This window comes from Dipodomys ordii, unplaced genomic scaffold (genome assembly GCF_000151885.1).
Source record: "Dipodomys ordii isolate 6190 unplaced genomic scaffold, Dord_2.0 Scaffold4, whole genome shotgun sequence".
Taxonomy (NCBI): domain Eukaryota; kingdom Metazoa; phylum Chordata; class Mammalia; order Rodentia; family Heteromyidae; genus Dipodomys; species Dipodomys ordii.
Genome location: NW_012267220.1, coordinates 35,220,393 through 35,246,420, shown reverse-complemented (window position 1 = coordinate 35,246,420; position 26,028 = coordinate 35,220,393).

The following is a 26,028-nucleotide window of genomic DNA, read 5'->3' as shown; positions in this document are numbered from 1 at the left end:
TAGAATTTTGATAGGTATTGCATTGAATTTGTAGATAGCCTTGGGAAGTATTGCCATTTTCACGATGTTAATCTTTCCAATCCAGGAGCATGGGAGGTTTTGCCATTTTTTAAGTTCTCAGATGTACAGATTTCTTGATGGTTGAAAAATAGGCTTTGAATCAGCCCATACCTGTTCTCTGTCCCTTTTCTGACCTGCCCCTCACACTGTAACTGAAGTCAGTCTCAGAACCCACCTTGGCTCCACATTAACAATGCTGGGTGAAGGCTTCCTATGAGCATCTCTGCTCACAGCCTCATTGACCTCCAGCCCCATTCCCATGCTATAATCTGTGCAGATACTCTAGCTCCACACCTCCCATGTACATACCATGTACTAATGTATCTATGAACCCCTCAAAGCCCAGCTTACATGCTCCCTCTTTGGTCAATCTTCTTTTGTTCCCCCAGTCCACTGAGCCCCATGTTTAGCATCCAAGGCATTATGCATGGGAATGTTGCTAGCCTATCATGACCTTCTTGTGAAAGGAGACTTCTCTAATCAATTTTTGACTCACTAGTGTACAAACAAATGATTTTATAAGATCTACTAAAGTTTTCTCACAAAGTACTTTATTTGATATTGATGTATGACTGAGAGAAGAGGGGCTCCCTAGTGATAGGAGGATGTGGACATAGGAGAAGAGAAGCCAGGGTGTGTTCCACCAGGGAATGATAGGGGAGACAAGATCAGTAGTCTTTGTACTAGTCTGTGAGAATGGCAACAATAAAATCCTATAGGCTGAGTAGCCTACACAAAGGTTCTGGAGGCCTAGATGTCCCGGGTCAAGGAGCCAGCAGAGTCCATTTCTTTGGATCCTTCTTTGGCTTATAGAGACCATAACTTCTATTTGTCTTCACATGGTCTCTCCTCCATGTATTCTAATCTCTTGTAAGAACACCAATTTTGTTGGGTTAAGGGCCTATCTTAGAAACTTCATTTTAGCTAAGTGAATCCTATTTAGACTTTGTCTCTAAATACAGTTACATCCCAAGGCACTGGGTATTAGGACTTCAGTGAATGAGTCAGGTAGTGAAACAAATCATCATCATTTGGCAAATGTGAAAGTGATGAGGCAGTCAGTGGGCAGCTTCCCGACTAATGCTGTATGCTTCCAATAGAGAAATAATCCCACCCTTCAAACCGTCATCTTTCCATGACCCACTTGCCTCAACATGGGGAGGCCTGAGCTGTTCCCATCCCACTAGCCTCCTTTTAAGATCAAGATTACCCAGCAGGTCCATCCAGTTATGCTATGACTTCTCCATACTCAGCACCTCCTTGCCATTTTGTTTTGGATGGATGCAATCACCCTAGCCACCCTCTCACAGGAATGTCTAGCCTTCTTCCAAAGTGTTCATTATCCTGCAGGCAGCAGGCACACAGTCCTTGCCCTGGCATCCTGACTGCCAGAGGCCTGACTGCATCCTCCTTTTTGTGCTTAAGTCATCCTCTGCTTGCTAATCTCTTTCCAGCTGTGGTCTTGTCAGTGCAGGTCTGCTACCAGCCCTTTGAAAGCTGACATAGGCCTTCCAACTTTCATTCTGCACAGCTCCTCCCAAGGAGCTGAGCCCAGGTAAAAACACTCAATAAATGCCAAACCCAACCAAAACCCCAACTGCTTCCATTCCTAGACACACCACGGAATTAAGAAAAAGCAAACAAACAAAACCAAACTTTAGAAGCAATCCATCAATCTTTATCTCCTGTTCTTCTGAAAGCCCTTTCATACCCACCCCCACTGTCTAGGGCTCGGGGGTGTAGGTGCATTTCAGAAGGTGCTAGACAAATCTTCTGTTTATTTAGCTCCCCTGGCCTGTTTGTGCTGTTCCCTAGCTCACCTGTGCCTACTGCACACCTTTATGTCATCTGCATCTTGTCACTCTCCTCTGTTCTTCCCATGCAACAGATGACAGCTCCTTCCAGGACCGGATGGAGGTGGCAGGACTCTATAAAGACTATATGTCTTTCTTCTCTGAATTGGACATCTCTGTTCCACATAATTGACTATTTTCTTCACGTTTTCACCACACCACATGCCAATTTTTATGTGTATGGTAATGGTTCATGAGAGAGATTTCAAAAGTCCTAGTCGAGATGAATATCTTAGAGAATGATTTGTATTGTAAAATATAAAAGGGAATCCACAATTTAATCATGCATAGTAAAAGCCCTGAGAAGTCCTGCAATAAAGAAATACATTTACTTAGCCTAGGGCCTTCTATTTTGTGATTATGTTACCTACTTACCCTTCAAATCCCTTCTCCCCCATAACATCACTTTTGGAATCTTGAGGAACCTTAAGGACTCATGGGCTGACAATTGAAACAAGAAGCAGGAACTGGGTGAGTGCAGAAAGGGAAACATCCAAAGGGACACTGTGACAACATGCACAACAGTGGCAGTGGCCATAGCAGTAGCAGGCAGCAGAATAGGCTGGCAGCCCTCTGCAGTCCTCGGATCAATGTATGATGTGGAAGGAGCAGGACTCTCAGGCCACACACCTAGAATGTGGGATGCTGAACACCAGTGCATGATGTGTCAAGTGCAACAACAGCTGGACTAAATTCCCTCCCTCCTTCCTTGTCCCCTTTCCATCATACAGCCTTCTCCATTGGAGTAGAGGCTCTTCACATAACAGTTCAGCCCAGAGCTGCAATCTGCAGGGCTGAGGAAAGCAGCTACCTGAGCGAGTAATTAGGGTGATGCACTGAGAGACAGAGATGCCCCTGGAGTTGGCATTTTGCTCAGAAGATTGTTGAGCCCTTATCAATAGGTTGACTTTCTTCAAATGAAATTTCCTTCTGTGGCCTCAGGGAAATGCCCAGGAAATAGAGAACTCAGAATCTCACTTGAGTTCTTAGCTCCAGCTGGGATGTGTGCAGCTATCAGCTTCTGAGTCTGGAGAATGTGACAGGTGCCTTCTAGGGATGGAGAGAGGGAAGGATAGGGAAGTCAGGGTCCCCAGTGAACAGCACTTGGAGGCCACAACTGCCTTTGTGTGCACCTCCTTTGATCCTCTCAAGTCCTATCCCAGTGAGCAATGGCTGGGTAGTGTGGCCTGTGGTTGGGGTGGCCCTATCCAGATTTCAACCAGGAAAACTCTATCTTTCCACTGCAGCCATGGCACTCTGCTGTAATGCAGGCCACCAGGTAGCTTCTGTTCACCTAGGGAATTGCAGTGCTGGCAAAGTGAAGATCACATTGCTAAGATAGAAAAGGTCATTGGAATCCAGCTGAGTTACAATTAGGAAGATAGATTTCCTGCTCTTTCCTGTATCTCATAATTAATACAGAAGCCTTGAACAGTGCACGTGATGGAAAAGTCCAAGGAGATGCAGGGAAGAGGTGTTGGGAAGCCCCAGTCTCTTAGAACACCTCGCTGGGCCTCTCAGGCTGGTGTTCTGGAATTCCTGCTGGCTGCACACACTGAGAGTCAGAGAAGGCAGCAGGGCACAGATAAAATCATGAACAACCTATACCTTTATCTCTCTCTTTTTGCTGCACCTGCTTCTATGACTATAGAAACATGTGCAGTGGTCATGACTGTTCACTTTCCAGAGGCAAGGTAAAGGCTGCAGGGGGGAAAGGAAGCATATTCCTGTGTGTGACCCACTGGAGACTGCCTCCTGAGGGAAGAGATGTGGTTTGGGAGCTTGAGAGGCTGAGGGTTAAATCTTGGCTCTACCACTTCCCAGTTTGGTTTGGTATTTGCAAGTTATTACTCCTAAGAATTTTAATTTACTTCTATGAAAATTTGGATTATTATACTCATTTAAAAATGAAATGGCACAGACATATTTAAAGCATATCAATATGTATTCCAGGTGTTAGAAGTAAAGTAGTAACAAAGACAACAAGTCTTGAGCTGAGTATGGTGATTCAGGCCTATAACCTAGCCACTCAGGAGGCTGGGATCTGATCCTGAGTATCTCAGTCTGAAATTAGCCCAGGTAGAAAAGTCTGTGACCTCACATATCCAAACCAGCAATAAGCCATCAGTGTAGGTATGGCTCAAATGGTAAAGCACCAGCAGAAAAGCCAAAGGAGAGCATAAGCTCATTAGTTCAAGCCCCAGTACCATAAAATGAAAAAACAAACAAACAAAAAGACATAAAAACTCTATGCCAGGGCAGGAGCATAAATAAATATGCAGTTGGACCTTTCTATCCCTGAGTTCTGCATCCACATATTTAACCAACCATGGTTGAAAATATTCAGAAAAAAATTGTATCTGTGCTGAAAATGTACAGCCTATTTTTGTCATGAGTCCCTCAGCAATGTAGGATAGAAATTATTTACATGCCAATTACATTGAATTAGGTATTAGAAGTAATCTAGAGTTGTTATAAAGCATACAGAAACACACACAGGTTCTATGCAAACACTATAGCACAAAAGACTTGAGAATTCATGGATTTTTGTATTTATAGGAGGTGTTTGAATGATATTGCTACAAAATTTGTGGGAAAAGTATATAATATGTCAGGAAGTAGCAATACTATGAAGAAAGATGAATGATTAAGGGTGGAACTCAATGTGTGTAGAAGGGGTAATCATTTTCTTAAAGCATCTAAAAAAGCATCTCTGAAAGGTGACACATAAATAGAAAGTGGAAGATAATGAGATGGTACATTGATATCCCAGTACTGGCAAGAACAAACTCAAAGCTGATGGTTGTAGAAGTGTTTGGCAAGTTAAAAACAATAACAACCCCCCCCAAATTGCTAAATTCAATGACTTGGATGTTTATGTCATCTCAAAAGTATGAAGATATGTTGAAATTCTCACTTTTGAGGTGTTAGAAGGTGAGACCTTTGGGATGTAATTAGGAATGGTATTAACATTCTTGTAATCTCAGGAGATCAGGAAGACCCCTGACTTCATCTGACTTGTAAGGTTACACCTATCTATGAACTAGGAAGCAGGTGTTCATGGGCTACTGAATCTACTTTCACTCTTGATCTTGGCTTCCAGGCCTAGAACTGCCACAAATGAAACTTGTTTATGAGATACATGGTCTGAAATTCTGATACAGTGTTCTGAAGAGACTAGGACTCTCAATTTGTGTAGGTTGTTGGGAATGGAGGGAAAGTAGAGTAGAAGACAGGAAGAGATTGGTGAGGGTGTATGAGTGTGTGTGTGTGTGTGTGTGTGTTTGTGTGTGTGTGTGTATGTGTTGGTGCACATGGCTTCACTGTTATTTCAAGGGAGGTGGAAAGTGAGTAGAGGCCTTGACCAGGGACACTTGACACCTCTGAAGCCTCTTCCTGGATACCAGGTGGTAAAGGGCAGAAGTAGGAAGACCACCACAGGCTGCGGCACCTTCAGGAGAGAGGTGAGGACAACACAGGGTAGGGCAGTGGCCCTGGTGAAAAGAAATGCCCCAAATCTGGACATACCTGGCAGGCAGAACTTGAAGGCTTTTCTGAGTGTATCAATAGTAATAGTAATGTACAAAATGTATATGCGAGACCTTGTCCTGAGCAACCGGTCACCGAGAGTCACCACAGATTAAAACGAAGCATAACGTAGGAAGGTGTTTCAGTGTGGCGGGGACTGAAGGCCAGAGTTCAACTTTATGTACTTTAAATCAAAGTATCTTCCACAGGACACCCATGTGAACATCATTGACAGGAACTTAGATGTGAGAGTCTGGGGCCCAATGGAAAGGCTGGGTTAGGAAATAAAGCTGGGAATCATCAGCCTGTAGGTAATTATTTTTAATCTTAGGACTACATGAGACTATCAGAGATGGAGCAAGAATGGAATGAGAAGGAACCAACAAGGGTGTGTAGAAGTGTAGTTGTAAATTTAGCACAGAGCTAAGCACACAGACAGCATTTGCATCATCCCCGCTGTCATTACCATCTTCCTGCCTGGGGTACTGGAAAGATGAAGTTTCACAAGAGGTTGTGTTGTAGCTCAAGTGGTAGACTGCCTGCCTAGCAAGCACAAGGCCCTGACTTCAAACCAGTACTGCCAATAGATAGATAGATGATAGATAGACATGGACAGACAGATGGATAGGCAGACAGACAGACAGATAGATGACATTCTAAGCAAAAAGTATCAGCAATGTAGGAAGGTATACTTTTTCCAAATCTTTCTTTTTTGTTTCCTTCTCTCTTTTCATTCTGGTCCTCTTATTTCTGGTCTTTGACCTCTATCACCTTAATGGAAGCAAAACAATAAAAGAGACAGGCTCCATTACAATAGGCATCCAATGTTTTGAGAAGGCAGTAGTGATTAATCACCAAGCCCTACTAGGAGGGTCAGATGGGCTCTTAGTGGTGTCAGTCTCTTACAAACTAGGGCAAGCAATTCATTGTCTCCCACTCCAAAGTAAGAGGGATCGTACCATTCGAGAGAGGAACACTGACCATACCACACTTATGATAGCTCTGCCACATATGTTTTTAGTTTCCAAAATATGTGGATCCTATCCTCAGTTATCAGTGAAAGCGAATGTCTCTCTCTCTCTCTCCCCCTCCTTCCCTCCTGGCCTCCCTTCCAGCCGTTCTTTGTCAGATGGTCCCACTATGTAGCCCAGGTTACCATCCCGGACCTTGCATTCTCGAACCTCCAGTCTCAGCATCCAGAATGCTGTGATTACAGGTTGGTGCCACCACACCTGCCTCTCTTGTTTTTCTTCTAAGTAGCTAGCCTAGATTTACTGGCCATTTTGATCACTGAAGTGTGGTAAGAGAAGTACTATTTACAGGTAAATGTCTCAGGTTCCTCATGCTACTCACCCAGTAGGCATTCTGAAAATTCTGGCTTCATCAAAGCACCATATTAGGTTGTTTCTTTATATAATTCCTTTTGTTGGATTGCATTTTAAGGATCTTGCCCCCAGCTTTTTTTTCTCTTTATGCTATTACTGGGGCTTGAATTCAGAGCTTAGACATGGTCTCTTAGCTTTTTCACTCAAGACTAGCCCTTGACTACCTAAGCCACAGCTCCATTTCCAGCATGTTGCTGGTTAATTGAAGATTAGAATTTCACAGATTTTACTGCCTGGGCTGGCTTCAAACCATGATCCTCAGACCTCAGGCTACTGAATAACTAGATTTACAGGCTTGAGCCACTAGTGTTCAGCAGCCTTGGCTTTATTAAAGATTCTTATAAGATTCATGCAACATTCTCACCACATTTATAGAACTCTCATTAGAGATGCCATCCTATCCCAGTCCAGGGAAATCTTTACCAAGGGTATTTTGTGGAGCATAGAGGAAGATTATTAATAAAAGTTTCGTTATGGGAAAAGATCAGTAAATTTTGCTGGAAAATACCTTTCCTGAGAGTTGTCTAGGAGGCCTCACTAACAAAAAATATTGTGAATTCCTAAAAAGGGGGTAAATTATGCATCCTTCCCCATTCCATTTCTTTAGCCACAGAATCCTATTTTTAAGCTCTGTCTCTTGGGATTAGTGTTCCACATGCCCATTAGAAGAGACATTGAATGCTTCGTGCTCAATGGGGTCAGCATCAGGGGTTGGGTGGTAGTAAGACACAGAGGGCTGGGTAAGCAATTAGCAGAGGGCCAGAAAGGGGTTATCCATGCATAGCGGTTGCAAGTACTTGCATCTTGCTTGCATTCGATATTAACTTATGCTATCCATAATGGCAAAGGTTCAGTTTCCAACATATTACTCACTACCCTTGTGTATACAGCTATTAAAGCAACAACTTAGTGTTGGATTAAAGGACGTAGAGGCAAGTTTGTTGTCTTAACATTTCACAGTAGTGATGGATGGATAGGGTGTCAAATGTTCTGAGAGCTGACTTACCCAGGAGAAACGACCTCTCCTTAGGGAAGAAATCTCCTGCTTTCACTTCCAAATGCATATGTCCCATTAATCCCCATACCCCAGTCTCTGACTTTAGGAAAACCCTGCAGGACTGGCTTGCTCCTCCCCTTCACTGGCAAAAGGCTGAATATAGGTATATGTGCAGACTCTGTACCTCCTATCTATACAAAATGGAAAGTGAAATATGGTTTATTAAAGCTTCCAACGACAGGAGGGAGACAGCAACCAGATCAGTGGACAGATGCCATTACTAAAGAGTCCTGGGTCCTGCCTTGTTCTTGGGATTTCATCTTTAGACAGGAGGAACAGCAAGATAGTTCTGTCATGAGCACCCTGGAAAGACCCAACCTGGCCAGATTAAGTCAGCCTAAGATGGGCAGCTGGCCATGGTAAGAATTAATGGACTGCTTAGTAGGTTTTATGAGTCAAAATATTTACTGGACATGACTGCTTCACATCTTTAATTCTAGATACTCTGGAGGCTGAGATCTGAAGGTTGTAGTTCAAAGCCAGTCAGGGGTGAGACTCATATCCAATGAAGCAGCAAAAAGCTGAAAGTGAAGCTGTGGCTCAAATGGAAAAGCACTAACATTGGGCAAAAAATCTTAGGGACAGCACCCAGGCCCTGAGTTCAAGCCCTTGAACTATCTCTCTCTCTCTCCTTCTCTCTCTCTCCCTCACACACACACACACACACACTACTGGGTTAACTGTTATAATTAGAGCTAAACCACTTTGACTTTTAGAGACATTTTTCATTTTCAGGAGCATTTAGAAATACAAATCACCAATGCAGATAATTCTCAGCTATCAGAGAATGTAGTTCAAGAGTAAAATGGAGGACAATGGAAGTAGGGAAATAAGGACCAAGAATCCACATTATGGTGGATAGGCAACTGTATCAAAAGAACCTCTAAGCTGGCCTCTGATAGGTCATACCTGTAAACCTAGCTACTCAGCAGTCTGGGATCTAAGGATGATGGTTTGAAGTTAGCCGGGCAGGACAATCTGTGAAACTCTATCTCAATTAAACTACCAAAAAAGGCATAAGTAGAGCTGTGGCTTAAGTGACTGGGTGCTAGTCTTGAGCAAATGAAGCTCAGGTACTATGTCCAAAACCCAGAATCAGTACGAGCTAGAGAGACAGAGAGTGAAAGACAGACAGAGAGAGAGAGAAAAGACAGAGAGAAACAGAGAGACAGAGACAGAGACAGAGACAGACAGACTGTTTTAGACAGAGAGAGACAGAGAGAGAAAAGAGAGGTCCACTAACTGGACCCCAATGACTCATGCCTACTATCCCAGCCACTCAGGAAGTTGAGATCTGACGATCATTGTTCAAACATAGGCAAAAAAGTCTGTGAAATTCTTATACCCAGTTAACCATTGAATAAGCCAGAAGTGGAGCTGTGGCTCAAGTGGTAGAGTGCTGACCCTTAGTGAAAAACTCAGTGCCCAGGCCCTAATACCTGAACACACATGCAGAAAATGAAGAACACTTAGGGCCATGTTACCTGTGTAGAGATGTAATACAGGCCTCTTGGTTGACGTACATAGCTGCCTCTCATCATTTGGTTCATCTGAGAGACGATGCAACCTTAGTTTAGGTGCCATTCTATGAATGGATTCCTATAGGCTCAAGGGCAGGAAGATACAGAACAATGCACTGAACCTCATGGAGAGCTGCTGTCTCTAGTCCATGCTCCAGAGGGAGATTTAGTTGGCATTTTCCCTAGACAGGTGCCGGAAGGTGGGTAAGATAGTAAGTAAGGCAACCTGATTGTCTTCAACAAAGCCAGGATGCATTAGTTAGGCTCCTCTAGAGAAACAGAACCAAAAGAATGAGTCTCTCTCTCTCTGCCTCTCTCTCTCTCTGGTTCTCTCTTTCTCCCTCTCTTTCTCTTTCTTTTGCTCTTGGGAATTGGCTCACATGATTATGGAGCTGAGACCAGGAAGCCAGGGGTATTTATGTCATCTGACTCCAAAAGCTTGAGAAACAAATGTTATTGGTGGGTATACGTGACTGGTACAAGTTCTAGAGTATGAAGGCCCCAAACCTGAGAATTCCACTGCTCCAGAGAGAAGATAGATGCTTCAGCTGGAAAAAAAAGTGAATGTATTCTTTTGTTCATTTGGACCTTCAAGGATTTAGATATTCCCAGGTACTGAAATTTCTTTAATCTGACTATTGAATTGATGAGAAAATCGTTTGTAAACCACCTCAGCGCCTCAGAGACAAGCCTAGAAATAACTGGCTACCTGGGCATTTCTTAGCCCAGTCAAGTTAATCTTCCCTCTCAGACAAGGAGAATTTCTGAGGGGTCTGTTATTCAGGTCTCATAAACTCCTTGAGCAGGCAAACAAAAATATCAGCATCCTATGGTAAAGCCTGGCTTCGAAGCAGCCACTTTCAGCATTTCAAAGCACAAGCTTCCTTTGTGAGTGGCTGTGCTCTTCTTCATGCTTGGCTCAATTCTCTCTGTCCAAGTAAATGGAAGTATGGGGAATCAGGTGATAACTGATGAGCAGCTGGCCACAGGCAATGGCTCTGGGTAGAGAGAGAAGGCCACTGTGGGCTTGCTTGAAACCTAGGAGTGGACAGACCCTCATGTGCATGGCCCACATGCAAGGCTGACCTGTTGTGGTTGGTGATCAGCAGGTATCATTCTTAAAATAGCAGGGCTGAATGCAGAGCCCTCCCAACAGTTCCTTGGTAGCTTTTTCTATGGTATGCTGTCCTTTGTATCTTGAATGTCCCCAAAGGTCCATGTCTAACAGGCTTGATCCCTGATCCCCAGGTCTGGCTATCAGAAGTGGTAGAACCTTGAAGATGTAAAGACTAGTTTTAGGCAATTGCAAATAAAATACTGGGATCTGGCTACTTTCCCTTTTCTCTGTGTTTTCTTTCTGGTTGCCATGAGGTGAGAGACTCCATCTAGCACCCACTCCCACCTTGAAGTATGCATCACCACAAGCCCCAAAGCAATGGACCAACCAGCTATGGGCTGGAGACTCCAAGCCATTTGGTAAAATAATCTTATCTCTCTTTTTTTTAAGCTGATTACCTCCGGTGTTTTGTTGCAATAACATGAAGCTGACAAACCTAGTGAAATCTGAAAGATTTCAGGAAGAAGATGTTTTTAAACTCAGTGAAACAAGATATTTACATAGCATGCTTTGCATTATTGTGAGGACTCTTAGGCAAACCCAAATAACAGCCTCCTGGAGAGCAAATGGTCCCACAAGGGCTCATAAGACTGATTGGGGCTGCTCAGTAGCCATTATCTAGGGACCTGGGGGTGTGGAGAGTGTGCATCACAAGGGTTTATTGAGGTCCTTCACTACATTGGGTGAATGGTAAAGAGCCAGCTGCATGCGGAGAGGGAGGAGCTTTCAGGCACTGCATCCTCCTGCACCCTCCTCCTTCAGCATTCTCTTTTTTCCTAAGGACTACAGAGCTTTACTCACAGCAGGGACTCAATAACTGCTCACAACACACAGGTATTGAATTCAGCTGAAAAGGGTCCAGGTTGGAAATAGATGAGAGGAAGGGCATAACCTTCGACACTCCGTCTTGATAACCCTTTGTTCAGGAATGCCTCTAAAGTAGCTGACACCTACTTTACATTATCCAAAGGGCTAGCAGAGTGACCCTGCACAAACCAGGAATCTTGAAATATTTAGAAGCCCTAATGTTTGTGCAGGGAGAGAACAGAACCCATTTTGGATGGGAAGTTCAATTATTCAAGAAGGTGAGGCTCTCTGCGTGTCAGTCCAGGCAGGAGCTGTGTGGAGGCTGACCTCTGTGTGGGCTGATGTGAGATGAGTTTGCCGCTCGGTGATGAGTGTCATCCTGCCTGCAGGAAGCACTGGCCCAGCCCTGCCATTTGTTCTATTCTGCAGGTGATATGGATGGAGCGTCTTCCCAGAGCACTCTAGAGTCCTTTCCTCCATGCCTTGACAAAACTCACAATTAAAATGCAACAACAGCCTCATTCTTCTGACAGAATCGCCGTCTGATGCAGCCTAGAGTTGGGCTTGGGGAAGATGCTTGCCGCAAAACCCCTTTCAGCCACCGTCAGAGTCTGGCACCAACAATACGATAGATTTAAGGTGATTTTGCTTCAAATACGTATGTAAACAAATGTGTACACAGGTATGCTGGTTGGATCCTTCTCTTTCTCTAGGAGGTATGCTGTCAGCAGCAGCAGGCAGGGGAGACACATTTCATTATTTCCAGAGTCCTGTGGGGCAGCTGTCACACAGCATTACTCCAGCTGCCCACGACCAGCACAGAACAATGCGATGAAGAACGCTCCATCTAGCACAAGTGACAACAGGGATTGGTGGAGAAGCATGCTGCATTTGACATGGTTCCTAAGGGAAGGGCTTCTGCAAAAACTAAGCCCAAGTAGAGCTTAGGTTATTGTAGTTGATTATAGTTTAGTTCATTTGTTCCTTTGATAAGCATTTATCCTACTATATACCAGGTATATAAAAAGAGATAGATAGAAATGCCTTCAGTGGGTCTGCAGTGTGACTGAAGCAGCTGTTACATAAATGATTTCAGAACAGCATGACAATGCTAGAACTGTTTTCATTTATTCATCTTTTTCTCTTTTTTATTATCTCCCAATAGTTTTACAAGGGGTTTCAGTTGAACACATTGATCAGTGTCATTCCTTCCATTATTCTCTCCCATGCTTCTAACTATCCCATCCTTTTTGATACAATGATAGGTTCATGGTATGTTTCCCAGGCTATTTTTGCACTCGTGGTCTCACATGATCCTCCTTCCTCAGTTCCCCAAGTAGCTGGAGTGACGGCTGTGTGCCACTGTGCTTGGCTCATTCATCCATTCACTCACTTATTCATCATTCACAATTACTACAAAGGGTTAACCTTTGGGAAATATTGGATGACTCAAAATTAGTCTACTAACCATCAGGCTTACCAGTGGAGAAAGGCATAGGTCACAACTAGCATTATAGCTTTTCAGAAAGGAGGAAGAGATCAGTCCCTGAGCTCAAGTTCATGGTGAATGGCAGTGTGCTTATTTCTAGGGGTGGAGGGATGCTGCCAAACTCATTTCTGGAAGAATTGCTCTCTCTCTCCAGAAGTGTGAAAATGGCCACTCTCCTTTCCCCCTGCGGTGTCTCAGGGTTAGTCAGAGGGCACCTCCACCATCTGCAGGGCTGTCTGCTATGTGCTGGCCTCCCCTCTCATCTCCCAGGAGGAGAGAATCACAGCTGTGTCTCTATGGCAGCTTGGCCTGATTCAGTCACGATGTGAAGGCAGGAGGAAGGTCAAGTTCCTCAGAAGTCACACATTACACCATTACCTTGTTTGGAAGTTCCATTCTCGGTTGCTAGTGAATTTCTAAATCCATGGAGCTGTTGTGATTCAATCCCATTGAGATCCCCTCCACCTGCTTAGCCAAGTGTCAGGGAGTAGCCATTCTTCAGGAAGTGCATCATCAGAATCAGAACCACATTCCCAGTGCTAAAAAGGTCTGGTAGAATTTTTTCAGGTTTTGAATATAGCATCTTCAAACATGAGTATGGACGATTGGATACAGGACATAATGAGATACTCATGGTAGAATGTAATCTTATGCCTAATACACACAAAAAGGATGTTGAACTGTACCAGCCATCAAAGAAACACAAAGTATAAGCCTAAAACTTTTCTGCTTATCCAGTGTTAGAAAGTTAAAAAAAATTAAAACTAAGAATGGAAGAAAAAGTATTTTAATCTTTGGCTGCTGGGGATGTAAATGGGTGCAAACTTTCTGGAGGGTAATTTGACAATTTGTGTATGAACATTCCTAAAATGTTCATTTTAGTTGTAGAACTTTTATCCTAAGGCAATAATCAAATTTATGTGCAAGATTTATGTTCAAGAATATTCATCTCAGCCATTAGTGTGATAGAAAAAAATACTAGGAGCTACCTAAAAGCCCCACAATAGGAGGTTGGATACATAATTGATGACACAATCACAGAATGGAAAGCAATTCATTCATTAAAAATGATTTTCTCAAATAATATTTAATGATGGGAAGAAATAATGGAAAAGCAGAGCACAATATGCTAGATAGACTATTTCAATTTTGTTAACATTTTGATCGTGAAAGTAGGGGCAAGGATATGATTGGAGGAACAATTCCCTACAGTATTTATCTTATTTGATGTTTGTAATGATAAATTCTACCCCCTATATTGACCCTAGTTTTCCATTCTGTAAAATGGGACTCATTCTATATTATGTGAGCAATTACAATATTTGTAGAGTGTGTTGCACATTGTAACCAGCACATTGTACTACTCAGTGAATGATGTATCATTCCATTATCTACCATTCAGATTAGTCCAGATATTGACCCATAACAATTAACTCATCCCTTCCTATCTGTCTGTTTGGTGTTACTATATTAAAATACTTGAGGTAGATGCTACATAAAACAAAGAACTCAGTTCACAGTTTTGCAGGCTGAAATTCCAAGATTCGTAAAGACCTTTAGGCTTTATGATGTCGTGGTGATATTACCACATGGTAGAAATGCAAGAAAGTAATCACTTGATGAGGGAAGAAGCAAGAGAGTGGAGAGACCCTGGATTGCTCATTTACAACAACCTGCTCACTCTCTCACAGGACCTAATTCAGTTCTGTGAGACCTACCCACTCCAAGAGACAGCATTAATCAGTTCAAGATAGACATCATAACTTTAAACTGGGCCCTAAGGAAGTGGTGCTGTGGCTCAAGTAGTAGAGCGTTAGCCTTGAGCACAGAGAGGCTCAGGGTCAGAGCCTAGGCCCTGAGTTCAAGTCGCAGGACTGGCAACAAAACAAAACAAAACAAAGAAACCTGGGCCCTACCTCTTGCAAATTCCACTACTGCACTGAGATCGAAACTTCCAACACATAAACCTGTGGAGGGCAAACCATATCCAAACACCACTCTACTTTTTGTCAAGGTATATCAAAAGGATTAATTGAAAAACCAAAGTCATTTTTCCTGAAGTTCTGGTATATTAACTGTCTCTCTTCCTCCTAAGGATTGAATTCTTAGCCTTTTGTGTCTAGGACAATAATCCCCATTATAGTCCCCTTCAGAATACTTGTCATGAAAACTCCAAGTTCTGGATCTCCCATTTGTCATTACTGTAACTTTTCTCAGTGTATTCTGCTTGAGGATGATGACATATTGTTGGGAATGTCTCAGGATGACAACTCAAGGGAAACTTGGCAAGACAATTTTTTTTTGTGAAAATACCGTACAGAAGGGTTACAATTACATGAGCAAGGCAATGAGTACATTTCTTATCAAGCATTGTAGCCTCCTCCTTTGTTTCCCCTTCCCATCCTTTTCTATCTCCGCATCCCTTCCCCCTTCCCCCCCACCCCAGCCAAAGTTGTAAAGTTTTCTTTTTTTATTGTGAAAATACTGTACAGAGGGGTTACAATTACATGGGCAAGATAATGAGTACATTTATCAAGCATTGTAGCCTCTTCCTTTGTTTCCCCTTCCCATCCCATCCTCCACCTGCCCCCCACCCAACCCTGCCCCCCCCACCAAAGTTGTAAAATTCATTTTCAACATAACAACTTGTACATCTCATTGCTGCAATGGGTCCACCTGCATCCCTATTTACACGTTTTGGTTTTTCCCTTCTCTTCCACAAATTATACCAACATCAAATACGTTGAAGCAGGGGTTATACTGTGGGGGAGGGACATACAAAGCAACAAAGAAATAATCTTATAATAATCTTATGAATGTGTTAGAAACAATCTCATGAAAGAAAAAAAGAACACTTGAATACATATCTTAGGGTTCATTTCCCTAACATCACCTTATCTGACCTTTTCTGCTTGACTCAGACATATACTAGATATTGCAAATAAGGGAAACCATGGGACCTATGTTCCTTTGGGCCTGGCTTACTTCACTTTACTTCTGAAGAAAGGTATACTATGACAGGAAGGTAAATATTTAAAAGCACTGGGTGGGCAAGCTGCCTAGGTTATTTTTCCCCTAAGGTATTATTATCTCTCATTAGGGACTGGTCAGAATTTAGGTTCACAATTTTGTGGGATTGGTTAATATGAAAGGGGATGTAAGTTTATTTCAACAATCAATGGACAAGCACAAACTTGTTAGAAAACAAAGGATGTGGCTTAACTAAGATAGTTTCTTGTAAGATGGTTGCTATCCTTAAAGTGGGGGTGCTTATGTCCAGCAACCACTTTGATAGAAAAGATTATAACTTATATAACATTTACTAGAGACTCTCATCCCTGAAATTATAGTTGTTCAAAATTCTGTTTTCAATAGTCACCTTCAATATTGAAATAGTAACTCTTTTCTTATACGTTCTGAAAAATATCTATTGCTTTTCTCTCTGGAAGAAAGATTTTCAGCTCCCTACTAGCTTTCTTCTTTTTCTCTTAAGTCTCAGTTTGATCTTCTCTGTGCTCATCTTTCTCTTGGGACTGAGTTATAAAAGAATCTCCCTTTGCATGTAGCGACTGGCCATGAACAATGGGAAAATATAAACAGAATGTAAAATGGAAGATGGGATCACAAGGTCTCTGAGAAACAACATTGTAATCAAACTTTTTATCCAGCCTATTCTGTCTACCAAGATCATGAAAAATCCCCCTAACATGGGTCAACAAGAGTACTAAAAATAGATCTTTAACTTACCTACCAGACCAGTAAACCATGCCCTAGAAGTCAAAGGTGATTTAGGAAACCTCTCACACTTTTGGGACAATAACTTTGCCTATGGTTTGATCAGGGAGGGGGACGTAACATTCCTAGCCTATTATGTGGCAATAAAACTTGTGGCAGAGTAAAATCCATTGCCATTCTCTCCACTTTCAGTTTATTGAAAATGTATTCCCTAATAAACTTTCCTAATATTTATAATAAAAAAGGATTCTCCCAATATGAAATTAAAAATAAACAATATATGTGTCCTTTAAGATACTATTAACTACCAACTCTGGCTAACATAGTCCAGAGATTTGTTAGTTAACTAAGTCATACCTTTTAACCAGGAAGGCTCAGAAAATGGGACTTTTTTTTTTCTCTGAATGGGTGTCTGGAACAGGTGGTAGGGCTGCAGGAACTGGCACTGACTTTGACATGTAAGAAGGCATCTTCTTTTTAAAGTTACACATTCCAGCCCATACAACTCATTTAGAAGCAAAAAATTACTTTCATCTGCCAAAGTGATTAGCAAAGTGCGGAGGCTTCAGAGGAAGAGGACAGCAGTGGGTGGCATTTTATTATTTATTAATATAGGAATATGAGCTGCTATTACAAGACCTGCTGTTTTATGAGAAATGTTGCATGCTTGAAGTTGTGCAATGGATTTGTCCAGAGTATATGCCACTGGCCATTCAAGATGAGAGAGACTCTGTTCTACAGATCCCCTCCCTCACTTGACCCTCCTTAGAAGAGGAGGAGGCGGAGAGGTGTATGCACATCATGATTGGGGTTACACAACTTATTTACTTTTGTACAAGCTCAGAATCAGATGAGTAGGCAAATGCTGGGCTTTTGCACACAGTATGGTGAGCACCTATACATGTTGCAGATGGGACTGCTTTCGCTTTCCAGGCTGCTTTGGGTCAGGGGAAACATAGACTCCACATCAGTGCTCTGGAGTCTAGTTGTGGTTATTTCACTGTCAGACTAGAGATGTCTCTGTGAGCCTCCCCTCCTTCTCCTAAGTCAGGATGATACTCACCCACTTCATGCCCCCAGGGGTTCTGTAAGTGCAGGGAGCTCTTAGGCATGAAGAGTGTGGAAAAAACATCTCTGGAGTACACAATTATTATTAGTTGTGCCATATTTTTAAAAATTAATTTGAGGCAAAATTTAAAAGTCCAGCTTTTCTTTAATGTCACATATGCTAAAGCATTCACTTGCTATAAACAGGTTTTGTTTTATAAATATGTTTATTTTGTTCTATTTATGACACTCAAAATATATTTAAAAAACAAACATATCCATAATCCTATCACACAGTGTTAACTATTTTAATATTTTTACATGAATTTGCTATTTTTGTTAGCTACATAACTAGGGGAGTGAAACACATACGCACATATGGTATGTGTGTTATACATATAATATGTAAACATATATACATATACATATGGTTACAGTAGGACATTTCCTTTCCTGACCCACAGATTTTATGTCTAGCCATTCTTTGGAAATCAGAAAGGTAGATTTCTTCATTTGATTTGGTTTTCTCTCACTGTTCAAAACAAAGATGATACCGTTCTTCTTCTAGTGCTAGGGATTCAAGCCAGAGACTCATGTGTACTAAGCCCATAGTCCACCTAGTCCAGGGATGATGCTGTACTATTTGATGACTGCCAGTTAGTTGCCATATCCCCAGACCTGAATGTGATTTAATGGAAGTTAAAGCAGTTCTTCAAGAGTTTAGATAGATGACCCATGCCATGTCCTTATTATTAAACTATCTCAGGCAAGACTGCCTAAGAGCTTTTTCACTTCCTTTTTAAAAAGGCAATATCCCTTTATTTTCTGAACTTTTTCTTACTCTCTTACCTGGTATATTCATTTTCCTCAGTCCCTTTGGTATCTTTTCTTTCCCATGAGTACAATAATCCACTGTCACTCTTTCTACTTTGCCACTTATTGCTGCTTAAGAGGCTGAAGTGACTGAACCGCATGAGATGTGGAATATTGTTCTGTGGACGGGGCTGTAAGTTAGACAGTTTTGTGTGTGTGTGTGTGGTGTGTGTGTGTGTGTGTGTGTGTGTGTGTGTGTGTGTGTGTGTGTGTGTGTAAACTGGTAGCATTGGGGAGAGAAATCCAGGCTAGGCTGTAGCTGATTTTCTTCTATGATATATTAAAAAAAATCAACATCACTATATTCAATTCATATTATATAAGTTAGACAGTTTTGTGTGTGTGTGTGGTGTGTGTGTGTGTGTGTGTGTGTGTGTGTGTGTGTGTGTGTGTGTGTGTGTGTAAACTGGTAGCATTGGGGAGAGAAATCCAGGCTAGGCTGTAGCTGATTTTCTTCTATGATATATTAAAAAAAATCAACATCACTATATTCAATTCATATTATATAAACATTGAACTATGTAACTTGTAACTATAGATAGAAAAGGGATAAAAATAACTAAAACATCATTCCTATCATCAAGAAAGTATTTTCTTCCATGAGAGAACAGTTTGATTTTCTAATAAAAATTTGCCCCAATTTTCCCTATCTGGTACTTTAGTCTCACATTCTTCTTAGCTCTGCCTGCAATGCCTTTGAAAGCATCTTTAGCTACTTGAACTGGCTTTGGACAACACCTTACTTTCTCTGATGAAAAGTACTTTCTTTGGTTATAGGGCAGAGATGAGCCAGATCTTGGTGGTGGAAAGATGTCAGAAAAGGAACTCCGGTCACTGGAGCTGCTGGGTGGGTATGACCTGTGGTAGATGGTTAGTACCTTTCCCTCATTCTGCTCATTCTCTTCTTTACCAGACTTAACCTGTTCCTTATGAAGTGGGGAAAGAAGAGAGGTAAATAAAAGTTCGTGCAAGATTTTCTTTAAAAGAAGCTTTGTAAGATGTGTAAACAGAAGAAGAAAGAATCTGTAAGTAAAATACAATTACTTTTCAGCTGCATGACTGGAAAAGTTAGGTTTACTTGACTTTGTATTGAATCTTTATGTCATTAAGCATTGTTTTAGACATGTGTTTTAGTGGCTATATGATGTACTGAATTTAGTTGAGCAACTCTCAGTTAATTTTGAATTAGTTTTGTTGCTTATAAATGTCACATGAAGTATGTTGGTTTGTAACTGGATTGAAAGCAGCCAATTATCATGTTAAAGATTTTTGTTATTGTTCCCTTTACTAGTGTCAGGAGAAGGATCTCCATTCTTTCCAGACATAGGACCTAGGCATCTTCCACATTGTGGCTCTGACCTGCTGAGGTACTGGGACCCCCTTACTGGGATCTTTGATAGGGTGAAAGAGGAAAAGAGGAGCTGGAGAAAGGATGACTGTGCTAACTACCTCAGCCTGCCAATGGCACAGACCATTTTTGCTCACATTCTATTAGTGAGGACTGGCCATGTTTCACAGACGGCCTTTGGGGGGCGGTGGTTGGGGGTGGGGAGGCTGTGCCTTGAGGTCTAGTTACAGGTGCAGGACAATATTGCCAGGTGTAGTGTAAAGCTGGAGTAGACACCATGAATGCTTTGGGTACCTGATTCAAAAACTAAAGGATTCTGATTTTGGGAAACTTCTAAATATCAGGACCTTAGGTTGAAGGGCCCGCAGTGAGGAAGAAAGTGTCTTGTGAAGTGAATTGACATTTAAACATAACTGGCCACTCTGGCTGTCTGGAAATGGATTCAGTAACTTCACAGCTCATCCCTAAGATTGAACATCAGGGTTATTCAATGCTAATTGAGTTGAAAATTTTCTTCATGTGGTTTAAGCTTTTCAGGCAATAAAGAATGCTTGGCTGGGCACTGTGAAGTGGGCAGCTTGGTCAGCTCCCTGTGTTCACCCTTGTTTCTGTCTACCTTCCCCTCGATAGGGTACAGTTGCTGTACATAGGCAATCTTTTCTTTGTAAGCAGGATTTTGATTGCTGTGGCCACCAAATCAATATGATGGAGTGAGCCATTTGCCCTCAGAAGTGCTGGGACTGTAACTCCAATGTGTGTGTTCTGAGGTCTGTCCACTGTGTGTTCTCAGGTAAGCTAATTAAGCAATATGGTAGATAGAAGTTTTTCTACAAGGGACTTCCAGGGACTCCTCACCAAGTTGATATAATTATTTTCCTGAAGATCACAAGAAGGATCCTCTAAAACTCTCATTACTATAACTTACTCTCACTCTTTTCTATTTTCCCTATTCTTTCTTCTACTAACTTCATTTTCAGATAGTTTAGAAATTAAAAGTTTTGGAGCATCACTGTAGGTTTTCTTTTTTTTAAAGTTATCTTGAAAGCAGACGATTTGTCACTAAGCAGGTGAGAAATCAAAGCCAACCATCAGCAAAGTGTTGCTGGAACAATACTCGTTTCTTCACTGTCAGTGTCATACCTTAACCACCTTGCCTCCTCTTCCCTGAAGAAAGCCTGAACCATCTTTGAAGAGAGAAAACTATAGAGAGAAGGTGACAGGGTTGTTGATATTTCTCTGATTGTCTGCCTCAAGTGTGTATTCATGGTATCATTCCTGTGGCATCCCTAAATCCTACCAAAGTTTCTGGATGTTTCTAAAAGGCTAAGTTAAACAAATGTCTGTCACTGGTTGAGGGATGATACTATGAAAGGGATGCTACCATATAATATTTCAGACATTATTTGATGGGCTCTTAGTTTTTAGGAACTAGTGTGCTCAGGACATTGTGAATTAGCATTTTACTAAATATGTATATTTTCTTGAAATGGAAGCCAAAGATTAGAGTGTTATGTAACAGGTAAAGCTCATGCTTTTACTCCTACACAAATATAGAACTTATTATTATCCAGAATGTGTTATATATTGTAAGTATAACAAATGTATTTTCTATTATTTCTTTTTATACATTTTTTTTGGCTTGGAGCCAAGGTTCTTTCATTCTCCGCTAGGCTGATAAACATATTCTACCTTGTACAATTATGGATTAAGTAGGGACTTTGAGAACTTTTCTGCCTGAGCTGCTCTTGAACCATGGTCCTCCCATTCTAGCATCCCAAGTAGCTAGGATTATAGGCATGAGTCATCAACATTTGACTACTTTTATAGTTTTTATTAAAACTGCAAGTTAGCTGCTATTACTATCATTTTATAGCTAAAAAGCCAGAAGCTTTAACTGCCTGGGAATTTTATGCAGTATCACTTAAGTTACTACTATCAAGTTATTGAGCAGGAATTTGAACTTAAGTGACCTTTTTGCTTTACAAAAAGCCTATGCTCCAAAAATATACTTTGGCCCAGTGACTTTTGTTGCTATCTCCCCAAGTGGCCAGTAAAACAGATGATGAGACATTGATACTTCACTGGAAAATACCAAAAGCAGAAAGAGAGCAACAAAAGGCTTGGGGGTTGAGTATGCACACATCCACTTTTCAGAGGCCTCCCAGGAAGGGATAGGCCTGGGTTAGAGAGGAACATATTCTAAACCTCTGGTGCCTTTCAGATAAGCAGAGTTCAGGATTCCTCTGTAACTCATTTATGCTAACAGAAAGCAGATTTTTCCCCCTGATCATTGCCATGTCTTAAAGTATCTCATTAGAAGGGATTACTTTTTTTTGTCAGTTGACGAGCTTGAATTTAGGGCCTGGGAGCTGCCCCTGAGCCTCTTTGGGCTCAATGCTAGTGCTTTACTACTTAGGCCACACCACCACTTCTGGCTTTTGAGTGGTTAATTGGAGATAAGAATCTCACAGTGACTTTTCTGCTCAAGTTGGCTTCAAACTTCAATCCTCAGATCTCAGCCTCCTGAGTAGTTAGGATTACAGGCATGAGCCACTGGTGCCCTGCAAAAGAGATTACTTTTACCTTTAGTTACATATAAAAGTTTATTATGTTTTAATTCAGGATCAGGCAAATTTAGAGCTGAAATGATCCTGGCTTTTATAAAAACAGAAAAATGCTACAAATAGGAATACATATACATATAAGCTTTGTTAACTAAAGAAGAAATACCTGGGGACTTCTGTCATAATCTTGGCTCTAAGAGAAAGGTTGATAAGGGAGCCATTTTATTTAAATGAAGAGGAAGATTCTAGCAATAGCTAGCAGCTGGTAATCCTTAATTTGTGGAATAATGTCTAAGCAAGTTAATAAAATGACCGTAGGGAAAGATCAAAGTGATGTTTTACAGAAATCTGACGCTACAGGGACCTTGGAGAGCATCTAGTCCAATGATCTCATTATACAATTGTAGGAACTGAAGGTGGGGGTGGGGAGACCTCCTTGCAGTCACAGAGATATAGTTGTCACACACAAACCTTAAATATGAGTTTGGGGGAAGTATGTCCATCATCAACAGAAAAATTAAAGAACATTGCCTTTCTAGTCTTTGGCCATTTCTGTCTACTACTACTAATGATTAATACTAAATGCTGTCTTCCAAACCACATTTTCTCCTCTACATTCAACACCTGCTTTTGTTTACTTATAAACAATAAGGTCTTATTAAATACAGTCAAGTGCTTCAAGTAATATTTTATTTTCATTTAGTTTATCTTAATTATAAGAGGTAAACTACTTCATTTTTACATCTCCATATATGTTTCCCTTGTATTCCTACCTTTTTCATTTTTTAAAATTTAATTTGATTTTACAGTAAAAGTGATGTCACAGGGGCTACAGTTACATAAGTAAGGTAATGAGTACATTTCTTGTGGAACATTGTTAGCTCCTCCCTTGTTTTCTCCCATTCCCCCCCCAAGTTGTACAGTTCATTTTAATACTTTTATTTTTAAAAACAATATGTGTACATGATACCAAATCAAAAGTTGTAAAAGGTATAGACTTAGAAAACTATCTGGCTCCAATCCCTAGTTGGAGCCATGCAGCTCTGCCAGGTATATAGTAGCATCTCATGCATGTACAAGTACATATGAACACCTGCTGCTCTCCTTTCTGCTGTTACACACTGACAGCACCCTAGTTGTTTTGCTCTTTGTCTTGCTTTTCTTTTTTATATTGTAATGTTATTTTTTATTTTAAGTTTTATTTTATTGTAAAGATGCTGTACCGAGGGGTTACAGTTACATGAGTAAGGTAATGAGTCCATTTCTTGTCAAACATTGTTACCCCCTTCTTTTGTTCTCCCACTATTCCTTCCCTCCCCTACCTCTCTTACTCTTCTCCTCTGCCCCTATGTTGTAAAGTTCATTTATGTGGCAAGGTACTGCTGACATATCAGGGCTTATCTCATAATTCCTTTCTTTTAAATGACTGTATAGTGTTCATAGGATTGCACTGTTTGGAAGTATTCTAACTTAACATATTTTGTGTCATGACCTCTCTCTCTCTCTCTCTCTCTCAATTCTATGATAAATATCTTATATATACATCATTTCACACATGTGGGAATATAACTGTAATTGTAATGTAAATTCCTAGAAATGAAATTATAAGAACCAAGGGAATTTGGCTTTCCATTTTTTTTTTTTTGGTCAGTTATGGGGCTTGAACTCTGGGCCTGGGCGCTGTCCCTCAGCTCTTCAGCTCAAAGCTAGCACTCTACCACTTGAGCCACAACGCCACTTCTGGCTTTTTCTCCTTATGTGGTGCTAAGGAATTGAACCCAGGGCCTCATGCATGCGAGGCAAGCACTCTACCACTGAGCCACCTTCCCAGCCCTTCCATTTTTTTTTGATATTGCTAACTTCCTATACCACTAGCAAGGAACAAAATACCTGTTCTCCACACTGTAGCCAGCATGTAGTTCTGTCCAGTCTTTATTTTTCTTACTTTTAGGCTAAGAGAAATTGTGGGAGATGAAAAATGTCTGCATTTTTTTCCTGTGAATTCAGAGTCAGGCTCAGCATTTTTTTTATATTTGTGAGTTTGGCAGAAATAAATATTCTGGTTTTTTTTTTTGGTTAGTTTTCCTATTCGTTCCTGGTCTTTTCATGATTGATTTACATTTTTATTTTAAAAATTGTCAGTTGCAAATATTATCTTCATTTTGTTACTTGTCTTTGGTCTTGATTGTTTTTTATCCCTTGGGCTATGCAGAGAATTTGTTTAGTGTTGCAGTCGAATGTATGTATCTTTTTCTTCATCTGTATTTGGATTTCATGTTATACTTAATAAGACTTTCCCCATTAAGCAGTATAATGCATGTTATTCTGTATACTTTAAGTACTTTTAACATTTTCCTTGTTGCATTTAAATTTTAATCCATCTGAACTTTATTATATGTAAAATATGCACTAAAGAATGTAGATTTTTTTCCCTTTAGTTACTCAGCTGTCCCAATGCCATTTATAATGTAATCCATGTTTAGTCTACATATTTTTAAATGCTACTATTTGAATTTGAATTTACTTTTTCCTTTTCCATTTGAAGCCATTAATGTGTCTGTTGAGTCAAAAGGCAGCACAATTTTCTTCTCATTTAGTATACAATATGTTTTAATAGTTGTGGGATCTATTTAAAATACTTTTCACTCTTCTTATTTATTTTGTATTATGAGGAATAAAATCACTTTGTTTATACTTTCTTAGTCCCTAATATTATAGGCTGCATTGTTTTTACAGAATAGCTTAGGGAAAATATGCTGTCCATTTCTGTTCATGAATATGGCTATTCAGGGAAATGTAAATCAAAGCTATGTTGAGATTCCATCTTGCCTCAGTAAGAATAGTGGTCATTAAGAAAATCAGCAACAAATGCTGGTGAGAAAAGGGCAAAGGAATCTTCATAGACCACTGCTGGAAATGTACATTAGTCTAGCCCCACTGTGGAAATCCATATGGTAGTTCCTTGAGAAACTAAAAATAGAATGATCATTTGATCCTGCTATACCATTTCTGGAAGCACAGGAATCAAACATGGCACACTAGAGACCTGCACACTCATCAACCAGCTGGGTTGCAGTACTAGTCACAAAAGCCAAGTCATGGAATCAGCCAAGTTGCTAATTGAGCAGTTCAATAAAACAGTATGAGGACACACACACACACACACACACACACACAAAGAACCTGGCATTTTGTTCATGAAATCTAATCTTTTTATGTTCCTCACTGTATATTAATTATATAAAATGTTACATCTTTTGTATCTTCATAGATATTTTGCTTTATTATTACTTCATTATATGTTCCAACAATTTTTTTTTTGTTGGTCATGGGGCTTGAACTCTTGGCTTGGGCGCAGTCCTTGTGCTCTTCAGCTCAAAGCGAGCGCTCTACCGCTTGAGCCACAGCACCACTTCCTCCAACAAATTTTTTTATTGTTCGTATTAAGAAGTAGGGTAACAATCTATAAGTCAGTTATTAAGTGCAATGCTTCTTTAACAATGTCACCCCTTCCTTTCCCCATTTCCCCCTCCCATTCAATTTTTGTTTTTATTTATATAAAAATGATTTTGCTTGGTGTGTTTCTAACGCATTTATAAGATTATCTCTTTGTTGCTTTGTATATCCCTCCCCCACAGTATAACC